This window comes from Lissotriton helveticus, chromosome 1_1 (assembly GCF_964261635.1).
Source record: "Lissotriton helveticus chromosome 1_1, aLisHel1.1, whole genome shotgun sequence".
In the NCBI taxonomy this organism is placed as follows: Eukaryota; Metazoa; Chordata; class Amphibia; order Caudata; family Salamandridae; genus Lissotriton; species Lissotriton helveticus.
The window spans coordinates 487,644,013-487,667,746 of record NC_136057.1 but is presented as its reverse complement, the minus strand read 5'-3'; the positions used below and the strand labels follow the sequence as shown (position 1 = coordinate 487,667,746).

Genomic DNA, 23,734 nt, shown 5'->3' with positions numbered 1-23,734 from the left:
AAAATCCTCACTAATTCAACTAAGGCTTGAGGTTGAAGCATGCTGTTGAAGTGCTATGATACTACAAAGCGAGACAGCTGCATTTAAATATGTGGGCATGCACGTCTCTAGGAAACCACAGGTGAGCTGGGCCTGTAACTCGGTCGGCTGACACAAAGAATCAGAGCAAACATGGCGGCTTGGCGCAAAATTCTAGTGCTATCTCCGGCACTATCTCCAGCACTATCTCCATTCTCTCCTAACTGTCGTTCTTGACTCAATTAAAGCCTCAGTCGTGAGTTACCTGTGGGCAGGCGGGACCCTTGAGAGTCACCTTCAATAAATGTGTTCAGTCGCCATATGATGGTGGATTGGGGACATTAGACTGGACTACTGAACAGTCCAATTATACCCAGTGAATGATAGTTATTTGCAGATAGGACAGACCCCACTGTGTGATTTTAAAATAGTATCATGGGAATCCCAAATTTACGGTCACAAATGTATGCGAGGATACATGATGAAAAAGGGTTCAGGCAGATCAGGTCGTTTTACCCCTTTTCTAGGTTTGCCCGGCGTTAGCCGCTTCTCACCCAACTTACGAGTTACCAAATAAAGAGGCAGGCGCTGGAGATTGGAAGGCAGGAAACAGGAGTTTATTTCCGACGGAACAGAACACGTCAAATCAGACAACAGGGTATCTTCTCGAGGTGCTCTCTCAACATCTGAGGCCTGGCCTCTTATACACTGGTTTATTACTTTATTACATGCAACACATTCTTAGTAATGCTTTGAAGTACGGAGAAAGGCGTCTTTGGAATCCCCGGTTCAGGTCCGCTCCCACACATATCTACAGTAGGAGTCCCCACCCCTAATCTCAGCATGATGGCTATCGCGCAGCGGGGTATTCCGCTGGGAACAGAAATGCGGGTAATCGATCAGATCTAGGGGTGTGAGGGCATTGATTAATCCCCGCTCCTTTGAAGTGAGGCGAGGTCCTACTGTAGAGGCAATAAACCGCATCTGTTGGGCTAAGTGATGGCCTGGGGTCGGGCCGAACAATCGGGCAAGGAGGAAGAGGTTATCAAAGGGCCTGTTTTATGAATGAGATGAAAGGGTGTGGGGGGTTCAGCGCGGGATGTGGCTCGGAGGCAGGGTCGTGCTGGAGGTGCGTTTAGGGCCAAGCAGGAGAGACCGGGAGCTGTCGAAGGGGGGGGGTGCTTGCGAAGCCGGGGTGTGAGGGGGTGAGACGCGCTGGCTATCGGCAGTAGGCAGAGGGGTCATGGCATTCAAAATGGCTGCTGCTTACGCGCACGCATGGATCCGAAAGGAGGCAAGATGGCGCCGATAATGTTTACGCCACGATCTAGATTTTAACAGTCCTCCTTTTTCAACATATCTAGCCAGCTTGTCAATTTACGTCAATCTCCATTATATTTCTTATTTCGAGGTCATACAATGCTTTCATGTGTTCAGTTTTGAAGTCCGAAGTCTTAGGGCACATGCAGTTAGCAATGAGCGAACACAGAGGTGGCAAACATTGAATACCTAGGCAACACCCACACAGTATCACGACCGGTATCAATATATATGTGAATAACCTCCATCCCCAGTCCTTCAAAGTGCCCCAAAACCAGCTTCCAAGCGACCATCCTTCCTGTTCCTGGTGAACCTCTGAGGAAAGTCTGTGGAGGTGTTCGATTGCTTTGTAGACTGAGGGCGAGTTATCTGGCACGTAGGTGCAACAGCTGGACCCAATGATGCGGCATGCTCCTCCTCGGTCAGCTAGAACCACATCTAGAACAAGGCGGTTCTGAAGAGCCACCAGGCGGACTGCCTGAAGTTCGGCTGTATTGTTAGTGAGGATGCCAGCCGTGATGTTCATGGTCGTTTCTACTGCCTGGGTCAGGTGGCGGATGGCGCGGCTGTTTGCCATTGGGCCCCACAGAGGAACCAGCCCCTTCACTGCATCCAGGAACTGTGCTCCAGTGGAGTCGGCTTGTTCAATGTCTTTTGCGCGCTTCTGTCTGTGGTGGTTTGCTGGGACCACGTACGTTGGACGGAGAACGAAGGCGACGTAGCAGGTACCCCCCCAACTTTTTGGAAGCCAAGTGTAAGCTTTGGTGCCGCAAACAAAGTACATATTCGGAGAAGCAACAAAGGAGGGGGGATCGATGGCGTCCAATGTTCTGGTGATGTGGCAGGAACTGTGACCCACCGGCTGTGTTCCCAAGCCTTCGAGGCACACGAGGCCCGTGACATTGATAACAGACAGAGCCACCGTCAGAGTGGCAGCAGTTCGTTTCCGTAAGTAGGAGAAGGTGGGTCTGGCTGGATTATGGAACACCTGCATTTCGACTCGCTCCTTGGCAGGGATGTCCATCTGGAAGGAGGAGCCAGAGGTCAAAGGACAAAAGGGAGCAGAAGTCCTTCCGGTTTTGTTCAGCCAGAACCCGTGGTAGAAGTGCGACACGGTTTGACCAGAAGTGGCGTTGTCCCTATAGCTCTCTTGCAAGAGGGTCAACCAGGCAAGGCAAGAACCGTGAACTGAGAAAGGGGAAGGGATGAAAGGGATGGAGTGTCCGGTGGCATGCGGGAGTAACCCGCAGATCCAGCAGTTTGTGGCGTTGGCGGCAAGGTTGTGTTGGTGCAACAGTTGCACGAAGGAATTGTTCCAGAACTCCTTACGCCTTTCTCGGAGCTGAGGCGAGAGGGAGATCAGGTGATGTTCCTTCGTAGTAGTTGGCGGTGCAGTGGTCAGCAATATCTGATGAGCGGGTGCGCTCTCTTCCATGATCCAGAAGGAAGTCATGAGGAGGAGGCAAAAGAGGAGGACAATGAAAAGAACAATTGTCTTCGATTTGTGTATACTGTCAGTCTTTGGATTTCGATAACGGGTATTTCCTGTTGATTCCGTCGTCTTCTTATCTGGCGCTTCCATCATCTTCAAGGTGCTCGGTAGTGGGCAGAACCGCTGACTTCGTTTAGCCTCTCTTCGGGTAGCCCTTGGTTGTGTTTAGGCTACCGTTCTGAGATTCAACTTAGTCTGTGGTCTACTTAGCCGAAGCTCCCTCCTTTCGACGCAGGAAATACCCTTCCCTGGATGGTACAGTGGGATCAGAGAATTTTGCAAGTTCGAGTGCCTCGATATCAGGATAACAGTTCAATGATGGCCGGTCTTTGTTCAGCAGTTCTTCTTGGGTGCTGACGTTTTCTGTTGTGGTCAGGGTCGAGGAGACCTTCTTACAGTGGTGCGCGTGCAGCCAGTGTCGCTTCCCCTCCACTCGAAGAGCCGTTCGGGTGGTAATCAGTACTTGCCAGGGGCCCGTCCACCGGGGTTTCTGACTCTTTGTTCGTTGGAAATTCCGGATCAGCACATAATCTCCCGGTTGGATATCGTGACCCGGACCCCTGGAAGCATCGGGGATGGCCTGCTGCACCTGCTGATGAATGACAGACAATGTTTTAGTCAATTTGCACAAGTAATCAGATAGTAGGACGTCTGGGACGTCGTGAACGGAGGTCGGTTTAGGGGCAGTCCAGAGGTTCATCGGTCGCCCAAATACAACCTCGTAGGGGGTCAAATGGTGCTTAGTGGGAGTGGAACGCATCGATAGCAATGCCAGTGGGAGGGCATCTGGCCATTTAAGTCCTGTGGTGGCCACTATCTTCGACAGTTTTAGTTTCAGTGTGGCGTTGTGGCGCTCAACTAAGCCAGCAGATTGGGGGTGAAAAACTGCATGAAACCTCTGTTTTACACCCAACCCTTTCAAGATTAGTTGGATAACTTCAGCTATGAAGTGGGGACCGTTGTCGCTCCATAGAATTCGACAAAGAGCGGAACGAGGGAAAAACTCTTTCAGCAGTACCTTGGCAGTGGTCATGGCAGTGTTATCACGGGTTGGATAGGCTTCTACCCATTTGCTGAAAGCACACACAATGACTAATACATACTTCAGGTTTTGGCATCTTTCTAGTTGGATGTAGTCCATCTGAAGGACCTCAAAAGGATTGAGGTTCTGTGAGAATCGTTACGGTGTTCCGGGCATGAACGAATATGGGCAAGTAAGGTATCTATGAACCGTAAATGACGTGTTCAGTAAGTGTACGCGTTTTCACTACACTACCTGGCATGGTTCGCCTTATTTACGTGTTTCTACATCTGAACCCTTGGGTTCCATTTTAGATACGGCATCCATTTTGTTTCTTGCCCTCGCGTAGTCAGCGAACAGGCAACTGTCCGCATCGTGACCTTTTAGTTCCCAAGCTTTACGGAAGAAGCATATTCCTTTCATGCGTCTTTTATGACTAGGGGAAGGACACTGCTAAGGCAATTGCCTCCGCTCGAAGGTGATTCTGCCGTGCCGGTCTATTGTTTCAGCCTCGCACATGCTGGGATCAAACCCCCTTTTAAGCTACGATTACGCATCCAATATTAACCTCGCGCTATCTCTTCCCTGCTGTCTGACTTCCTTGCAGCTGTTCTTCTCTTTTCCTCTAGCTTATTTACAACTCAAGTGGAATGTACCTAATGGTGGGAAGATGTGCTTTTACAGTTGGAACTGGTGATGTTAATGTAATTATGTTCCGGGGTTCTGAATACATGAAAGCGACCCTTTTGAAGTCTTCTTGTGGGAACTGGGTTGTAACCTTTTGTTCACATGTTTGTGCAATGGTAAAATCTTGTATAAAAGAGAGCGACTCACATATGCAATTTGAAGCAGACTCTCAGAACTACACGTTGTTGTACTTCTCGTGACTTTTGCCTCCCTGCAGTAATAAACGCTGATCTTTGACGCCGAAGGAAGTCTCCCGTGTCTCTGTCTTTAGTGCGCCAGAACAGGTATCCCACGAAGGTTTTAGGTGTTGTTCCCTGGCACCGCTGGGCCTTAAATAGTCCAGTCCTTCAGTTGGCGCCCAACGTGGGGCGACATCGGCGGTACCAGTCCAAAGCCTGACGATTGTGAGGAACTTCGTGTGAAATATCCGAGGAAAAGGTGCACCCCGCTTCATCGATCCTGTTGTCGAAACAAGTGGTCCGAAGATTTTTCCCGCGAAGATTCCCGCCTCCTGACGGCTGCGACGGACCGATGCCCTGACTGTCGACCTGTTTTCGACGCCTGGCGTAGACCTTTCGTACAGCGAGACGATAGACGGGCCTTCCTGGTGACGCCATTGAAGTCCTCAGTTAAGTATTTGTGGGTCGCTCCCAGTCCTTAGTTGTTGTTGAGCTTTTTGAAGCTTTGTTGTATGCATGGTTCCATTGCATTTGTGGTTCTTAGTTGTTGGTTCTTAGTTTTTATTTGACAGTTGCAATTGCCAAAAACCGAGGGTTTTGTCTTTCACGAAGAATTAGTGCTTCGGTAACTCTTGAAGTTTGATACTAGGTTAGTGTGCACGATACCTAGCCATAGTGGTTTTCTTGGTTTCTTAAAATGTTGCAACAAGGATTCCCGGTTGGAGGATTCGTGTTCGATACCCCCAGTTGGAACTCCGATATATGAGCTCTATAGTCGACATGGTGTGGGCCCTATTATATATAATGAATATTGGATCCGTTACACGAAAAAAGATGGTGTCCTTAGTTGGCCACCACATGGAAGTTTCGACCTTACCAATTTAGATAATCTAGAAGCTAAGTTGTTTAAAAGGAAAGCTAGGCCAGCTATGTTTGATTCCTTTCGGTTGTGGCGTAAAGAGGCCAAGCAGAAAGAAATCAAACAGCTTAAAAAGGATCGAAGAGAAGGGTTCGTTCCGATAATGCAAGTTGTACAACAATGTCAGCGAGATAAAGAAGAGAAAGAAATAGAAGTTTCCACTAGACTACATCACATGAGGATAGACAAATGTTATCCGGTTTTACCAGCTAGTCTTGATAAGAAAGAAGAGGATTCAAAGGAGGATCCCCTGTTAGCGTATTTGATGAAATCGCCACCTCCTTATGCACAGGGTGCTACAGCCCCTGTAGTTCCTCCTGTGGTTCCGCCAGTACTTCCTCCTGTTGTCCCTCCTGTTGTTCCGGCGGCTGCTGGTCAGCCCGTTGTTAATCCTACGTTTGTCCCACCACCTGTTCCTATTCCTACTGCTCCTTTGCCTGTGCCTTCGCAAACTCCAGTCTCTGTTACCCCGACTATCTTGCCTGTTTCTGCTGTTCCTACGTTCACTTCTAATATTGTCGCTCCTGTTCTTTTTCCTTCTTCTCCTTCTGTTCGTACCCGTATTCCTAATACTGTTGCTACGCTCTATTCCCCACTATCCGGATCGATCCTACCAACCAGTGCTTCCGAAACTCCCCAGAGACGAAGTCAAATCCCTGGTGGAAGAGAGAGTGCAACGTTAGCGAATATGGCTCGTAGGTGGATAAGACATCCTGTTAACTATCCTCCACGCATGGTCTTCGAGACGTTTTCTCAGTTTAATGAGCCTACGCAGAGATTCGTGTTCGAAGAAATGTGTAACTTTTTGAGGGAACAATGGTATAATGACGATTTAGATAACGTACCGCCCGGCATGATTGAACTTCAGGGTCAATTTTCGAATGGTATGATTGTAGGTGGAGATGTACGACGTGCCTTAGAGCGATTGTTAGCCCATAGGTCGACAGTGCCTTCTCGAGTGTCGTTTGATGACGACTCTGAGAATTGGAAAGCGGCTCCTGGTCAGTATCCTATGAGAGAGGTTCCGCCAGTGTGGATGCCAGGTGATCCTGGTGCTGCTCCCCCAGTTTTGCCACATTTCCAAAGAGTTTGGATACACCTCCCATGGAAGCGATCAGAAGTCTTGCAGGTCAAACAGTCCTTGCCTGATCCACGCAAAAATCCGCCGGGTTACTATAAAGAGTTGTCTCAATTGGTAGATGCTACTATTATGAACCTGGCCGACATCGACATGCTGTTCGGTAATGTAGTACCACAGCCGGTTTGGGCGAGAATTCGTCAGGAAAATCATGCGAATGAATTAGGTGGTGATTGGGCTGCATTAATAGCGGCTGATGGACTACAAGTTGGTGGGGCTAAGCCTGAGCAGTTAATTTTGGATCTGCCTCAGAAAATAATTACGCTCATGAAAACGCTTATGCCGGCGATGAGAGTAAACTGGGATAAATTATCAGCTTGTAAACAAAAGAAGGACGAGAGTGTCTCCGATTTCTTCACTAGATTTGAAGAGGCATTTGTCGATCATAGTGGTCAGGATATGGGCACTGAGGGAGGCCAACGTTTATTTGTCGATAAATTCGTATTAAATTTGTTGCCTGAACTATGCAACAAATTGAAAAATTCAGAAAGTGCCTGGGCTGTTTCCACTACTGCTCAAATATTAGCGACGGCTCAATATTATGAAAATAGGGAGAAAGAAGAAAGAGATCGTGTAGATAAGAAAACGAAGGAGCTCAAAACGAAGGTTTTGTTGCAGCAAGCGTATCCTCCGCGTTCAAATCACACTGATTTGCAACAGCAATATAGACCACAATCGCAATCCTCCAGAATGCAGTCACGTCCTGACTCCTCTGACTTCAGATCTATGCTTGGGTATAACCAGTGTGCATATTGTAGAAGAGAGGGACATATACAATATGATTGCCCCGCTTTGCGTGACCGCCTTAATGGTGTATCGGCACGAGGGGGTCGTGGTGGTCCTCAACAAGCATCTCGAGGTAGAGGTCGCGGTACCTTCCAAAATCAGACTGAGCGCCCTAATACGTCCTCGGACGCGAATAATTGTTTTGACCAGCGAAATGTAAGGTCCGATAAATCAGCGCAGTATTACGCGGACGACTATTACGTTGAACAAGAGACTGTTGTAAACGACCGTTACTAGGACAGCCACCGACAGAGAGAGGGAGTAGTATCAGTTCCGGTTGATCAGAGTGGGCGTTACGTCGCAGTTGCTACATCTGGCGTAGTTGAGCCTTTTCTGTTAGACACTGGTGCGACGAAAAGTTCCATCATGCATTCGAAACTCCCTGGCGCACCTTTGTCTGGCTTAACAAATGTTTCCGTTGGATTCTCTGGCGCCCCGGTTAGCAATCCTGTCTCTAGCCCTTTGCCCCTTACGATTGGCCCTCGTGAGCTGGAGGCTCCATTGATTCTATCTACTGGTTGTGGTGAGAATCTTCTGGGCTTGGATTTGTTAAAACGGTTATATGCGACTTTGTATTGCTCTCCTGAAGGAGTGGAGCTTACATTAGGTCGGAGAGTAATCTCTCCTATGTACTTGTCGATCGATAAATTCCCACCGGAATTGAGCTCCCTTCCTGCGTCTCTATGGGCCACAGGTCCCAATGACGTGGGTCTCTTGGACATCCCACCTTATATAATCAAGCTGAAACCAAATGTGCGAATGCCACGTATACCACAGTATCGTATCTCCACTGAGGGAGAACGGGCGCTATTAACGATTGTACACGACCTGATCAAAAAGGATGTCATTGAGGAAACTCGAGGAAATGTGTGTAATAGTCCTGTACTACCAATTCTAAAACGAACTGATCCATCTAAACCTCCTGTGTATCGTTTCATAATCGATTTGAGAGAAGTAAATAAAATAGTGATTCCACAGTTCCCCGTGGTCCCTGATATCACGACTTTGTTGACTCTGATTCCAGCTTCTGCCTCCTGGTTCACGGTGATCGACCTAAAGAATGCTTTCTTTAGTACCCCGATTGCTGAGGAAAGCAGAGACCTATTCGGATTCTCATTAGGTGGTCGCAGTTTTAGATTGAAACGCGCACCACAGGGCTATTGTGAGAGCCCGTCGATCTACAGTCAAGCCCTTAAAAGTCAACTTGATTTATTTGTACTACCGGCAGGCGCAGCCTTGATTCAGTACGTTGACGACCTGTTGGTAGCTGCGGATACCGAAGATATTTGTAGAACTGCTACAGTATCGTTGTTGCGGCATTTATGTGACTTACATCACAAGGTGTCACCTTCCAAGCTGCAATATTGTTGCCAAGAAGTAACCTACTTAGGTCACTTATTATCAAAAGAAGGGAGAAGGTTGACCCCAGAGAGAATTGCAGCGATTACCCGAATGACTGTGCCAAAAACTCAGAGAGATGTACGTGCCTTTCTAGGTATTATGTCATACTGCAGACAATGGATCCCAAATTTTTCACTATTGGCGAAACCATTGTTAGCTCTCACGTGCAAGGATGTTCCGACTCCTTTGCCCTGGACTGAAGAGTGTCAAAAAGGTTTTTCAGAATTACGTGATGCGTTGTGTTCGGCTCCTGTGTTAGGTACTCCTGATTACAGTAAGCCGTTTACACTGTACGTTCACGAGAGGGATGGTTGTGCGTTGAGTGTTCTGGCGCAACAATTTGGTGACAAACAGCGCCCATGCGCATATTTTTCTTCGACCTTAGACCCAGTAGCTAGAGCTTTGCCGAGTTGTTTAAGAGCAACAGCGGCAGCTGCGGCGTCCATTCGACAGTCCGCAGGTCTGGTCATGGATAATATGCTTACGGTGATGGTCCCGCATGCAGTTGACACTCTCTTGAACCGAACGAAAACTCAACATTTGACGAGCGCAAGGTTGTCTGGGTATGAGCTGACGTTACTAGCTAGTCACATACGGATAAAACGGTGTAATGTGTTGAACCCAGCAACATTATTGCCGATCAACACGGAGTCAAGTGATGTAGCACCACATGACTGTTATCTGAGAACCGAAGAGGAAACGAAAGGTCGTATTGACCTAAAAGATACTCCATTGGTAGATCCCGATGGTACTTTGTATGTTGATGGTTCCTGTTTTAAGTTACCGAACGGTGATGTGACGACTGCGTATGCTGTGGTGACGTTGAGAACGGTTGTGGAATCTACAAGATTAAATCAGAACTCGGCTCAGGCAGCTGAGTTGATCGCCTTGACGAGAGCGTGTGCGTTGTCCAGAGGAAAGCGGGTGAATGTGTTCACAGACAGCCAGTATGCTTTTGGTGTGGCACATAGTTTTGGGCGATTGTGGAAAGAAAGAGGATTCTTAACGTCGCATGGCACAAAGATTCAGCATGGACAGCTTGTGAATGACCTTTTAGATGCACTCACATTGCCTAAACAGGTGGCCATAATTAAATGTAGTGCGCATCGAAAAGTGACAGATGTTGGTCGTGGTAATGCGTTTGCAGATGAGACTGCTAAGGAGACAGCTAAAGATCTGACAAATCGAATGTATGTTACAAGTTCAGTGAGATGGCCTGCGGAGACTAGTATGTGTGAGGACACAGTGGAGAGTGTGAAGGAAATACAGAATGAGGCCACTGAGATGGAGAAGGCTAAGTGGAAAGAAAGTACGGGAAAATTAGACGAGGATGGATGTTGGGTTGATTTGTCAGAGAAACAGAGATGGATGTTACCGGATGCATATGTGCTTGCTGTTGTTACGATGGCCCATGGCACAGCACATATTAGCTCGAAGGGCATATGCAAGTCGTTGTCTCCTGTATGGAAGAATGATGGGATTACTAAATGTGCAGAGAGAGTGGTTAAGAATTGCATGGTATGTTTGATGCATAATCCCGGTAAGGGCACCCCCACTCCACCTGGTCATTTTGCCCCTCCTACATGTCCTTTCGAAGTTATTCAGTTAGATTTCATCCACATGGAGAGATGCAACAATTTGAAGTATGTTTTAGTCGTGGTTTGTGCATTCTCCAGATGGATTGAAGCTTACCCTCTTAAGGATAATACTGCCCTATCCACAGCTAAAATTCTGCTCAAAGAGTATTTCCCCAGGTACGGCATGCCTCGGATTGTATGGTCGGACAACGGAAGTGAGTTTGTGGGAAGCGTGATGAAAAGTGTGTGTCGTGGTTTAGGAATATCCCAGAAATTCCATAGTGCTAATCATCCTCAGTCAGCGGGTTTGGTGGAAGGATACAATGGCACCCTGAAACTAAAACTTGCTAAAATTCAGGCAACAACTGGTTTATCATGGCCTGACGCTTTGCCTCTAGCTCTCTTATCGACCAGGGCTACTGTACACTCTCGAGTAGGGCTTAGCCCATATGAGATTGTGTTCGGCCACCCTGCGAACATTTGGGGGGTTCCGAGGCCTAAAGAATTGAACAGACTTGAATATCCAATGTTAATTGATTACCTATATGATCTGACTGCTAAATTGAGTTTGATTCATCAACAGGTCTTTGAGGCTCTGCCGTCACGAACAGAGGGTCCTGGTCATCGGCTCCGACCAGGGGACTGGGTCCTCACCCGAAATTTCGGACGAAAACGCCATCTTGAGCCGAGATTTGTGGGACCCTTCCAGGTGCTACTAGCAACGAGGACGGCGGTTCGACTGGAGGGACGGAAACACTGGGTGCATGCCACCCACACCAAGAAGGTTCCGTTTCCTCTGCCGGCAGACACCTGGATACGTAAAGGTTTTTCCTCGTCTGAATCTGACGTTCCCCAACGCTTTGTCCCATTTGGCGAAGCCCAGACCATAGGGAGCACTTCAGTTTTATTTGACACCCCTGTTGATTCCTCTCAAACAATTTCCCTTCCTTCAACATTGGGGAATACAAGTACTGAACAATTGCCTGGACAATCGAACACTCTTTCGCCATCCAATCCACTGTTTGAAGATCAGACTCGACCCGGGAGAAGTCGATACTTTCTTCGACCGCGCGTTAAGGACAAATAAAAGAGTTCTGTTTTTTTATTCCCTTTTTGAATTTACAGTACCCCTTACTGTTGTCATGAACATTGTGGACATTATATATTGTGTTTACCTTTTCTTTTCATGCAGCTAAGAGACTATTATTGAATTGATTCTAATTCATTTAACCTATCATCTGGGTTGGCCGTAGGGCCGTGCGGGTACTTCCTTCTGTTTAGCAGCTATCGACACTAGGTCGGTTTCTTTTGTCGATTTCTGGGAACTCCTGGGAATTGGCAATCGCTACTCAGAACGAAGTGCGTCAAGAACGTCACGGACGTTTTTTTTAGAGGATGGACTTCTCGAAGCTGTCGGAAAGAGAGAAAATGTTGGCGCAAAGATCAAAAGTGTTTTGTACAAAATGTTTTCTATTTCAGATCTTTATGTTGTTCCTAACCGTTTCAATGCTACTGGTGGGTGGAGTATATTTTGGGATTCAATTATTATTACCTCCCATTTCACCTACTCCTCCTTCCTATAATCTGAATTTCGCTTCCACTGTTTCTCCACATTCCTTTCATCTCCTGCCCCAACATGAACAAGTCAGACGTGCAGAATTTAGAAACAATTCCTTTGTGCAACTTTTGCATCAGCACCAGTTGGTGGTAAATACAACAAACTGTTGGGTGTGTGGGCTAATGCCGCATACCATGGACAGGGGTATCCCATATTTGGTTCTTCGGTACAGCCCCCAAGGGTCAGCTCGAGCATTCCAAACCATGCTCCGTAGTGCACTAGATTCTTACCCCCATCGAGAGCCACGCTCAGCAAACTTTGGTCCTGTCCCGTATCACAAGTCTCTAATGATAGCTATTGCCGATCTAGATAGAGATATCTTCGATACGTCACTTATCCCAGAAGAGGAGGTGCAAACCTATAAGTACCTTAGTGAGGCTGAGTATAGTATATCAGTGGGTGATAGGCAGCTTAAAAGCTCATCTCCAATCTGGATTGTACCTCACCTAGGCCACTTTTGTCTGCAAGGTCGTGGCCGAAATCCAAGAGCCCAGCTTGGGAAGAGTGCTTGTGTGGATACTTATGTTCTACCGATGCTCTCTTCCCCTGTCTTTCTGACTGCCATGGGTACCTATTTTGTATGTTATGACCGAGCATACACGTGGTTACCTCATGACTTCTCAGGTACCTGCTACATTGCAAATCTCTTGCCCCCGACTTTCACTGTTGCTGCCGACTATCACAAAACCAGAGTTGTGAGAGGTGTCATTAGTAAAGAGGATACTTCCGGCCAAGAAGCAGGAGACTTCTTCAAGGGTTTTCTACCGTTTTGGGGCCCTATGGTAAATAGCAGAAATCTGAGACAGTTAACTCGTGTAGTAGAGTCAACTGCTAACATAACTGCAAGCGCCCTTGGTAATCTGACAGCAGAGCTTCAAGCGGATAGGCTTATGACGTTACAGAACCGTATGGTTCTAGACGTCGTTCTAGCGGATAGAGGTGTGTGTGTAAGGTCATCCATTCGAGCTGCTGCATATTCATACCTGATAACGCTCCAACGGTTTATCAAGCCATCTCCAAGTTGCATAAAATCTCGGAGTCCATACACGAGGACGAAGGAGATTGGACGCTTCTAGGATGGTTTTGGGGACTAATGTCGACTTGGGGTTGGAAGATTCTGATGATTATAGGGGTTGTTGTGACATTTCTGTTCATGTGTTGTCTGTGTGTACAGTGTGGTCCTGCCTTATGTGGCCTTTGCGCTACAACGTGTATAAGAAGGCCATCTGTTACCAAAGAGGCATTGATGGATAGAATTATGCTCCAACAACATCTGAATGATCTGATGAATATCGAGATCGACTCCGACTTCGATTAGTTCTTGCCTACATGAGGGCAAAAGGAGCGTCTGAGGTTCTGTGAGAATCGTTACGGTGTTCCGGGCATGAACGAATATGGGCAAGTAAGGTATCTATGAACCGTAAATGACGTGTTCAGTAAGTGTACGCGTTTTCACTACACTACCTGGCATGGTTTGCCTTATTTACGTGTTTCTACATCTGAACCCTTGGGTTCCATTTTAGATACGGCATCCATTTTGTTTCTTGCCCTCACGTAGTCAGCGAACAGGCAACTGTCCGCATCGTGACCTTTTAGTTCCCAAGCTTTACGGAAGAAGCATATTCCTTTCATGCGTCTTTTATGACTAGGGGAAGGACACTGCTAAGGCAATTGCCTCCGCTCGAAGGTGATTCTGCCGTGCCGGTCTATTGTTTCAGCCTCGCACATGCTGGGATCAAACCCCCTTTTAAGCTACGATTACGCATCCAATATTAACCTCGCGCTATCTCTTCCCTGCTGTCTGACTTCCTTGCAGCTGTTCTTCTCTTTTCCTCTAGCTTATTTACAACTCAAGTGGAATGTACCTAATGGTGGGAAGATGTGCTTTTACAGTTGGAACTGGTGATGTTAATGTAATTATGTTCCGGGGTTCTGAATACATGAAAGCGACCCTTTTGAAGTCTTCTTGTGGGAACTGGGTTGTAACCTTTTGTTCACATGTTTGTGCAATGGTAAAATCTTGTATAAAAGAGAGCGACTCACATATGCAATTTGAAGCAGACTCTCAGAACTACACGTTGTTGTACTTCTCGTGACTTTTGCCTCCCTGCAGTAATAAACGCTGATCTTTGACGCCGAAGGAAGTCTCCCGTGTCTCTGTCTTTAGTGCGCCAGAACAGGTATCCCACGAAGGTTTTAGGTGTTGTTCCCTGGCACCGCTGGGCCTTAAATAGTCCAGTCCTTCAGGATGGTCGGGGACCCCAAACCCTCCCCGGGGTACCACAGTTCCTTTCCCAGGGTTGTGTTGCAAACAGATAAGGCATTGCTGGACCAGGCGTCTGGCTGAGTCGGGAATCTTGTCGTTGTGCCAGACCCTGGAGATGAGTTTGATCATGGGGGCAGATCCTATGTGTGCGGGGGAGTGTGCCATAGTCAGTATGGGCATCAAGTATGAATTGGGTAGCAACCATTTGTTGGTGTCTTTTGTCCGCCAGCAGCCCTCCTCGTCTTTCAATCCCACCCGTGCCCATTCAGTCAATTCGTGTGGTGAGCTGGCCATCTGGATGTCCCTAATCGTTTCCCTAGCGTCAGTCCATTTTTCTGCTTGTGACCTGGTCACATACATACGTGTCGTTGTCCTATTCTCAGCTGTGGTTCGGGCAGTGATGTCGGCCAGCGCGTTTCCCTGCCCGACTAAGTCTGTCACCTTCTTGTGTGCCTGACATTTGATTACCGCTAATCGTTTGGGAAGGAGAACTGCTTCAATCAGGGCGGAGACTAAATCTCCGTGGAGGATGGGCGTGCCGTGGGACGTCAGGAATCCCCTCTCCCTCCATAAGAGTCCAAAATGGTGAACCACTCCGAAGGCGTACTGGCTGTCGGTGTAAACGTTTGCAGTAGTCCCTGTCGCTATAATACATGCTCGTGTGAGGGCAATCAGCTCTGCCGCCTGTGCGGATCGCTGCCCATAGCTCTCCGTCAGGGTCCGTGAAGGCGGTGTCTCGGAGGTCAACTCTACTCCTAGTCTGTTCGTCTGTGAGGATCACACAGTCATGTATAGGGGGGACGTTCGGGTCGTTTTCGGGCAGGGGCAACAAGGTGGCTGGGTTCAGTGTGGTGCATCTTCTCAGCGTGATGTGGGGTGCAAGCAGGGTTAGTTCGTATCCGGTCAGTCGTGCGCTGGTCAGGTGTTGCGTCTTAGTCTGGTTCAAGAGGGTGTCAACAGCATGGGGCACTAATACCGTGAGGGAATTCGAGAGTACGATCCCCTCACTTTGTCGGATAGAGACAGCAGCGGCAGCTACGGCTCGAAGGCAGGCAAGGCTCTCGCTATGGGGTCAAGGGTGGCAGAGAAATAGGCACATGGTCGTTGCTTGGGGCCAATGGTTTGAGTCAGGACAGACAAAGCGCACCCCTCCCTTTCGTGAGTGTAGAGAGAGAAGGGCTTTGTGTAATCGGGGGTTCCTAGGACCGGTGCAGAACAAAGGGCGTCTCGAAGTTCTTTGAAGGACGATTGACATTCGGGGGTCCAAGGGAGTGGGAAGGGGACATCTTTAGCTAGCAGGGAAAGTAGCGGCTTTACAATGAGGCTGAAATTTGGCAACCACTGCCGGCAGAAGGAGGTGAGGCCTACCAGGGAGCGGACTTGTTTCTGGGTCTTTGGGACGGGGGTTTCCAGAATGGCCTGAATCCGATCGGGTGTAAGCTTTCTCCCGTCTTTGGACAAGAGGTGGCCTAGGTAGGTGACCTGGGGTTGGCAGAATTGCAACTTCTTTTTGGAGACCTTGTGGCCATTTTCCGCGAGGAAGTGCAGGAGTTGGAGGGTGGCTGTGACTGCAAGTGGAGTGGTGTCGGCCGCCAAAAGGATGTCATCAACGTACTGTATCAACACCACTCCCTTCGGTAGCTGAACGGCGTCCAGCTGTCTCTTGAGGGCCTGGCTATAGATGCTGGGACTTTCTGTGTAGCCTTGGGTAGCTCTACAAAATCTATATGAGCGGGATTTTAACGTGAAGCCGAAAAGGTAGCGGCTGTCCGGGTGGATGGGGATGGAGAAGAAAGCGTTTTTGAGGTCAATTACAGTGAAGGAGGTGGCTGTGGAAGGAATCAGGGTCAGAATGGTGGCGATATCTGAGACTACAGGGTACTGGGGTACAACTACCTTGTTGACCTCTCGAAGGTCGATGATGAAGCGGTACGGTTTCTCATCTCCCTCGCCCTGCTTCTTTACAATGGGTAGGATGGGGCTGTTGCAAATATTGCTGACTACTTCCTCTACCACTCCTGCCTCTACCAGGGACTGAATAATCATTACCAATGCCTTCTCACCTTCGGGCGATATCCGATATTGTGGGAGTTTTGGGAGTATCGCATCTTGGCGGACAGTAATGCGCAAGGGGTCGATCATCATTCGTCCTACATCAGCGTCCGTTTTAGCCCACAGATACAGAGGTAGAGAGTCAAGTAAGGATGCGTCAGCATCTGAGATGGAAGACATGTGTAGTGCATGATGATGTCTGAGCAGGGTCGGGTTATCGTACAGGATGACCCAACCCCGTCCTGTGAACACCTGATAGTAGCTCGGAAATGCTTTAGTAAATCAAGTCCCATAATGGCATCGGGGGTGTTGGAGGAAAGCAGAAACGTTGTGTCAGTGGGGTTACTGTCCAAGTCGAAGGAAACCGGTGCGGATAAAGGGTTAGTGGAGGGCGTTCCATCAAAGCCTATTGATGTTATGTGTGAGCCAGACAAGGGTGCCCTTGGAATCAGTCGTTTAGATAACGCACTACGTGTCGCGCCAGTGTCTACCAGAAATGGAGACTTCGTACCTAGGACCTTAGCGGTGACGTAAGGACCTTGCTGGTCAACATAGAGCTCGACTGGTTCCCTTCCTTGCCCTTGGCAGTCCTATGCAAAGTCGTGAGTGTTGTCGCAGTCAGACTGTTGGCACTGGTTCTGTCGGGGCGGTCAAATGTGTTCGGTCTGCCAGGTCTGTCATTGTTGGTGTCGTGGGTGTGCCCTCGTCCCTGCCCTCTAGTTTTGGGGCCATTTGCCATGTCTCTTGTCTCTTTATTTGTAAGCATTTCCAGGAGGACCGGGCATTGAGACTTCCAATGACCAAATCCTTTGCAAAACGCACACTGGTTCTCATCGAGGTCTGTTCGTGGAGCGCCGGGTGTGGGTGTGCGGTCTCTAGGGGGTGCATTTGGTTGGTAGTTTCCTCTATACCGTTTCCTTCCTGTCGTCACTCCCTGCAATTGAGCAATCATCACTCGCTCTTTCAAGTCCTTTTTCTTTTTCTCAGTCGCCCTCTCGTTCTCGTTCTTTTGGTGTTTCTAATACTGAGCCATCTGAAGGATAGCTGCAGGTTTGGAGGCCCCCCAACTTCTCTCGCTCGTCTGTAACTTTTGGGAGACCTCTTGCGATAGACCCTTCACGTAGTTTTGCACGAATAGGTGTTGTCCGGTTGCAGTGGTCATGTCTTGGCCACTGTAGTCGGAGAACACCGTCTCAAATCGGGAGAAGTATTCTGATACGTCTTCCTGGGGTTTCTGACGGCAAGCCGTGACTACCGACCAGTCTACCTTCTTCTCTGGGATCAATGTCTTTAGCTTCTGAACTATTTTGTCCGGGAGTTCCAGTATGTCTTTTACAGGTTTCTTTCCGGGCTCCCGTTGCCTATCTAGTTCACTGAGTTGATTCCAGGTATGTCCGAACAGATCTGTGTGGTCGGCTTTTCGGATTTGCTTCCACACATCAGCCGGCAGACATAACCCGAAAAACAAGTCAATGTCCGCTAGAGTCATTATGGTTGAGCCTAAGGCTGTACCTAGTTCGGTATAAAATGCTGTCGGGTTCTTTCTTAAATCGGGTAGGGTTTGCCTAAAAGTTAAAATATCTTGCCGGTCCCATGGTTGATAAACCCAGTTGTACACAACCCTCCCCTTTGCATCTGCATGGTTGATATCGTCGTTCGTTCCCTGACCTCGTGGGGGAACCCAGTAAGGGGCGGCTTCTCTGATAGGCATCATAGTGTTGCCTACTTCTGATGAGGACCCAGTCGTTTCGGGAACTGTAATCTTAACTTCCGGTTTTTGTTCCGTGAGGTGGCGGAAAACCTCAAGCGTTTGCATGAAGAGGTCCGCCGCGTCACGCTCGACCTCGTCCCCAATATCAACTTTTCTATATAACGCTGTCAGTTTAGTAGGACCCCGATTCTGATATCTATCCTCATATGCTTCAGGGTGTGGTAACTAAACCGTAAAATGAAATGCCGTCTGTGGCTACCGGCATGTGAATTGTGCATATCCATCGTATATTCTTCGCTCTCCTTCCGTTCTACCAGTGCCTTTGCTATCTTGTCAATTCCCTCTCGCTCATCTTTGCTCAATCTATTCAGTCTACCCGGTGGCTGCTTGCTAGTCTTGTGTTCATCTGATGTTATTTCTAATGCGGCCGGAGCGGGGGCCGTGAGGGCTGGGGCACTAGCTTCAAGGTTATTCTCATTTGCACTCGGAGCTGGCAAGTGCTGTACTAGGGGTTGGGAGGGGGCATAAGGGGGGGGCATATAGATGATCGGAGGACTTAGCAGCAGCTCATCGTTCGCCCGTTGTTTGGAGGTCAGCTCAGGGTAGAGCGTAGAGGGGGTCCTAACAGGACACTGGCCTGTCGATTCAGATTCCTGTTTTTGTCTGGCTTTCTCCCTTTCTTTTATATCTTCTTCTAGTTTCTTAGCGGCCAGGTGGGCTGCCTTTCGTAACTCTTTTCCTATTCTCGCTTCTTCTCTTTTCTTTCGTTGTTCTGCTTCTTTGCGCCACATGCCGAAACTATCAAGCATAGTGGGCGTGGTTTTATTGTTACGTTTATTTTTGTGTCATCGAAGGATCCTATCAGTGGCCACTGACTTTCCTGATCCTTTTTAGTATATTTATTCCATAACTTACTATAAGCTACGGCGACTAGTCCATATTTTAAAAACATATCCTTATTAGGGGTGCCCTCCAGAGGAGCCGGATGATCCACCTCTAATAAGCGGTCCGGGCTGAACCAACTACTGACCAATGGGGAGAAGATAGGCATGACGGGTTACAACGGGGACAAAAGTCTGCACTACCTATCCTTCACTACTTTGTGAAGACTGGACAGAATATTTCTATTCTGCAGTATTCGCAAATAGGGAATACCCAAAGAGAGAACCAATATCGAACAATTAATGTCAGTTCAATCAAACAATCAGTGGCGAGAAAGAAATAGGCACGACGGGTTACAACGGGGGCAAAAGCCTGCGTTACCTATTCTTCACTATCTGCAAAGGAGGACAGAATACTTTTACCCTTCCCCGTTTGTAGACAGAGAATTCTCGAGAAAAACAATCCTCGAACAAACAATGTTCGGGCAAACAATCAATCAGTGGGGGAGAAAAGATAGGCACGACGGATTACAACGGGGGCAAAAGCCTGCGTTACCTACCCTTCACTACTTGCAAAGGAAGAGAGAATACTTTTATCCCTCTCAGTTTGCAGACAGAGAATCTCCAAGAGAACCAACAATTCGGAGAGCAATACTAGTATTTTCCAATCAAACAATCAAATATTTCCTAGTTTGTCGTGTTACACGACCTTACCCGGACCGTATGGACAGTTTCTCGTCTTCCGCTTCCAGCGCCCGATCGTCCTCTATTCTCCGTAATTGCTGTGGCACTCCTGATGGTTCCCAGTCAGGACCGTAGATCACTCGAGAGAGGTCTGCTCGGAACCAGTGAAGTTCGGATGATCGGCTGCCAGACGAGGGTCTATCGGGCAGGAGCTCTTACCGATCGTTGCAGTTGTTCACTCCGTCGTCGGGACCTCTCCCACTGGATCCACGTGTCGCTGATGGGCCCCACGTTTGGGACGCCAATTGATGAAAAAGGGTTCAGGCAGATCAGGTCGTTTTACCCCTTTTCTAGGTTTGCCCGGCGTTAGCCGCTTCTCACCCAACTTACGAGTTACCAAATAAAGAGGCAGGCGCTGGAGATTGGAAGGCAGGAAACAGGAGTTTATTTCCGACGGAACAGAACATGTCAAATCAGACAACAGGGTATCTTCTCGAGGTGCTCTCTCAACATCTCTGAGGCCTGGCCTCTTATACACTGGTGTATTACTTTATTACATGCAACACATTCTTAGTAATGCTTTGAAGTACGGAGAAAGGCGTCTTTGGAATCCCCGGTTCAGGTCCGCTCCCACACATATCTACAGTATGATGGCTATCGCGCAGCGGGGTATTCCGCTGGGAACAGAAATGCGGGTAATCGATCGGATCTAGGGGTGTGAGGGCATTGATTAATCCCCGCTCCTTTGAAGTGAGGCGAGGTCCTACTGTAGAGGCAATAAACCACATCTGTTGGGCTAAGTGATGGCCTGGGGTCGGGCCGAACAATCGGGCAAGGAGGAAGAGGTTATCAAAGGGCCTGTTTTATGAATGAGATGAAAGGGTGTGGGGGGTTCAGCGCGGGATGTGGCTCGGAGGCAGGGTCGCGCTGAAGGTGCGTTTAGGGCCAAGCAGGAGAGACCGGGAGCTGTCGAAGGGGGGAGGGGGGGTGCTTGCGAAGCCGGGGTGTGAGGGGGTGAGACGCGCTGGCTATCGGCAGTAGGCAGAGAGGTCATGGCATTCAAAAATGGCTGCTGCTTACGCGCATGCATGGATCCGAAAGGAGGCAAGATGGCGCCGATAATGTTTACGCCACGATCTAGATTTTAACACACAGATCCCCAGTATTATCTCCAATCAACACGGTACCACTGGGCACTAAGACTAAACGGTTGACATTGGAAGATAACCAAAGAAAATCCACTGTGCAATGGGACGGGTTTGCTGGCAGCCACCCAAATGACAAAGTTCCACGCTTGGGACACAATAGGAATCTCTAGAGTTGGAGATATCTGGTGAACCAGTCACATAACAGCATTTGGGCAGATGTTAGGCTAACCCGACCAGCACAAGTCAGAATTATCCATGATTGGTATATTTGATGTACTGGTAAGTCCCTAGTAAAGTGCACTGTGTGTGCCTAGGGCCTGTAAATCAAATGCTACTAGTGGCCCTGCAACACTGGTTATGCCACCCACATGAGTAGCCCTGTAAACTTGTCTCACACCTGCCATTGCAGTGTCTGAGAGTGCAGTTTTAAACTGCCATGTCGACCTGTCTAGTGTACCCAATTGCCAGGCCCTAACTTTTCCTTTTATTACATGTATGTCACCACTAATGTAGGCCCAAGTTAGCCCTGTGGGCAGGGTGCAGTGTATGTGAAAGGTAGGACAGGTGCTGGTGTGTTTTACATGTCCTGATAGTGAAATACCGTGCATTTCATTTTTCACTATTGAAAGGCGATCTCTCCCATGGGCTATCATTGGAGCTACCTTGTAACATGTTACAACTGTAACTTTCAATTGGTAACAGCTAGAGACTTGGAGTTTGGGCTCAGGATTTAAAAATACATCTTTTAGTGAAGGTGGTTTTCAGATTCTGGGGTTGAAAATGCCACTTCTAAAGAATGGGAATTTTCCTGCTTTACTATTTTGTGTGCCTCTGCCTGTCTGTGGAATCAACGTCTGGTTTGTAGCTGGATAGGGCTGGTTTGAGCATTCACTCTGTCACATAAAGGGGAGCTGAGGTGTGTCCTGCATGTCCTGATGAGTATTCCTGGGCTACAGGGGTGGGAGGAGTTGTCACTAACACCTGAATGGCTGTGGCAGCCTCTCACAATGCTGCCCTAACCTCCTGCAGTGTGCCTGGCCAGGGCAAGACAGAATTGGTTCTGGTGAGCCAGAGAGACTTTCTTTGAGATGTTTTGCCTTCAAAGGCTAAAGGTAGTACATGCAGTGGGGCCCGGACCCCAGCATTTTGGAGCACTCCAGGACTAAGAGAACCCTGCCAAGAAGAAGAGCTGAAGAGTATTGCCCCTTTGCTGTCTGTTGCTTTGCTTAGTTGGCATGCAGTTGCTGCTTTTGTCTGTGGGCAGTGGAAAGGAATGGACTTTTACTTGCTCTATCCGGCTTAAGAAGATTCTCCAAGGGCTTGAAGTAAAGCTTGCCTCCAGTTAAGAAGACTCCTGTTAAGAAGTTTGCTGAGCTGTAACTGCAAGAAAAAGTTTGCAGACGCCGTCGCAGACGTTGTGGTCACCGTTCGCTGGGTGAGCGCAGCACTAACCTCGATGGCAACGCAGACCCGACACCTGCCGATGCTGGCTCCGTATCAACTCTGAATTAGTCGACAAGGCCCCTGCCTGCACCACTAAGAAGTTGATAACCGATGTGGGTGACTGCCCGATGCCGCACCATTGCAAGGAACCAACACATCACCACTGACGACGCGTCACTTCCCCAGCGTAGCAGTAAGGAACAGACGCCTCACCTCCCCTGCGTAGCAGTAAGGAACCAAGGCCTTACCTCCCTTGTGGCAGTAAGGAACCGACGTCTCACCTCCTCTGTGGCAGTAAGGAACAAACGCCGCCCAGCACAGGCACTGCATCACCTCCCCGACGCCATGTGACGCAGCTGTTTGTATCGTCACAAAAGGTACGGTTAGTCTGGGGGTCCATGCGACTCAGTGGCCGGCCCTCGCTCATGCCTCGTTGTCAGAACCGGATTTATACTTGTCATGACGTCGAGATAGCCCCAGTTCGAGCTATTGTTTTCTGGGAACTGTATTTTGTTAAAAGTGATATCTTGATGTACCTATGTATGTTGGCTTGTTGTTGTTTTGGTCTTCTTTTGGTTAAAAATTAGCTATTTTCTAAACTGGTATGGAGTCTTTTTGTGGTGTTTTCACTGAGTTACTGTATGTGTGCACAAATGCTTTACACATTGCCTCTGTAGTTTAGCCTGCCTCCTCTGTGCAAAGCTACCAGATTGTGAGTACAGGCAAACTTAGGTGTGCACTTTACTCATCCTCACTAGAAGGAAGGGTCCCCACTTGGACAGGGTGTATACCTCTGCCAACTAGAGACCCCCATTTCTAACATCCCCGCAATGATACACAAGATGGAATTGACTTCTGATCCAACTTTTTTTAGGTGTAGTTCAGAGAAGGGTACCCTTTTTTCATGCAATATGGGGGTGATCAATCATTCAGCACTACTGGACCAGGATGTGTATGATATTAGGACCGGTACTAATGAAGTAACACTTCTGGACATAATGTCAGAATGGGGCAGAGGGTGGATGTGTGGGGGGGAGGGAATGTATTGGGCACTTAGACATTTCTTTGGAACAAAAAGGAAACGGTTTGAAACTGAAAATCAAGGGATGGCGGTGGAGGCAGTTTACAGGGCCATGAGGCTCCCAAAGAAACATACAAAGAGAAATATGGTTTGATCACTATAATTTAACACAGCCATAAGCATGAGCAAATTTCAGAAACTGTGAAGATAAAGTGTAATCAGGAATAGTTATAGTAAGGGCACCTTCAAACAGAGTAGGCTGCACCATTATGCTGATGTGTGTAATATAGCTGACGGTTTTGAAAAATCCAATAAAGAGAGCTATTAAAAAAAATGACATCACCAATCTCCTAACAACACTAAGGACCTGGT

The 23,734-nt window shown here is 48.2% G+C and overlaps 1 protein-coding gene across 1 annotated transcript in view; it reads right to left on the bottom strand.

Moving 5' to 3' along the window:
* The window catches only part of RIC8B (RIC8 guanine nucleotide exchange factor B), a 508,522-nt gene that overhangs the window by 390,031 nt on the left and 94,757 nt on the right, over nucleotides 1-23,734 (bottom strand). The window lies entirely within an intron of this gene.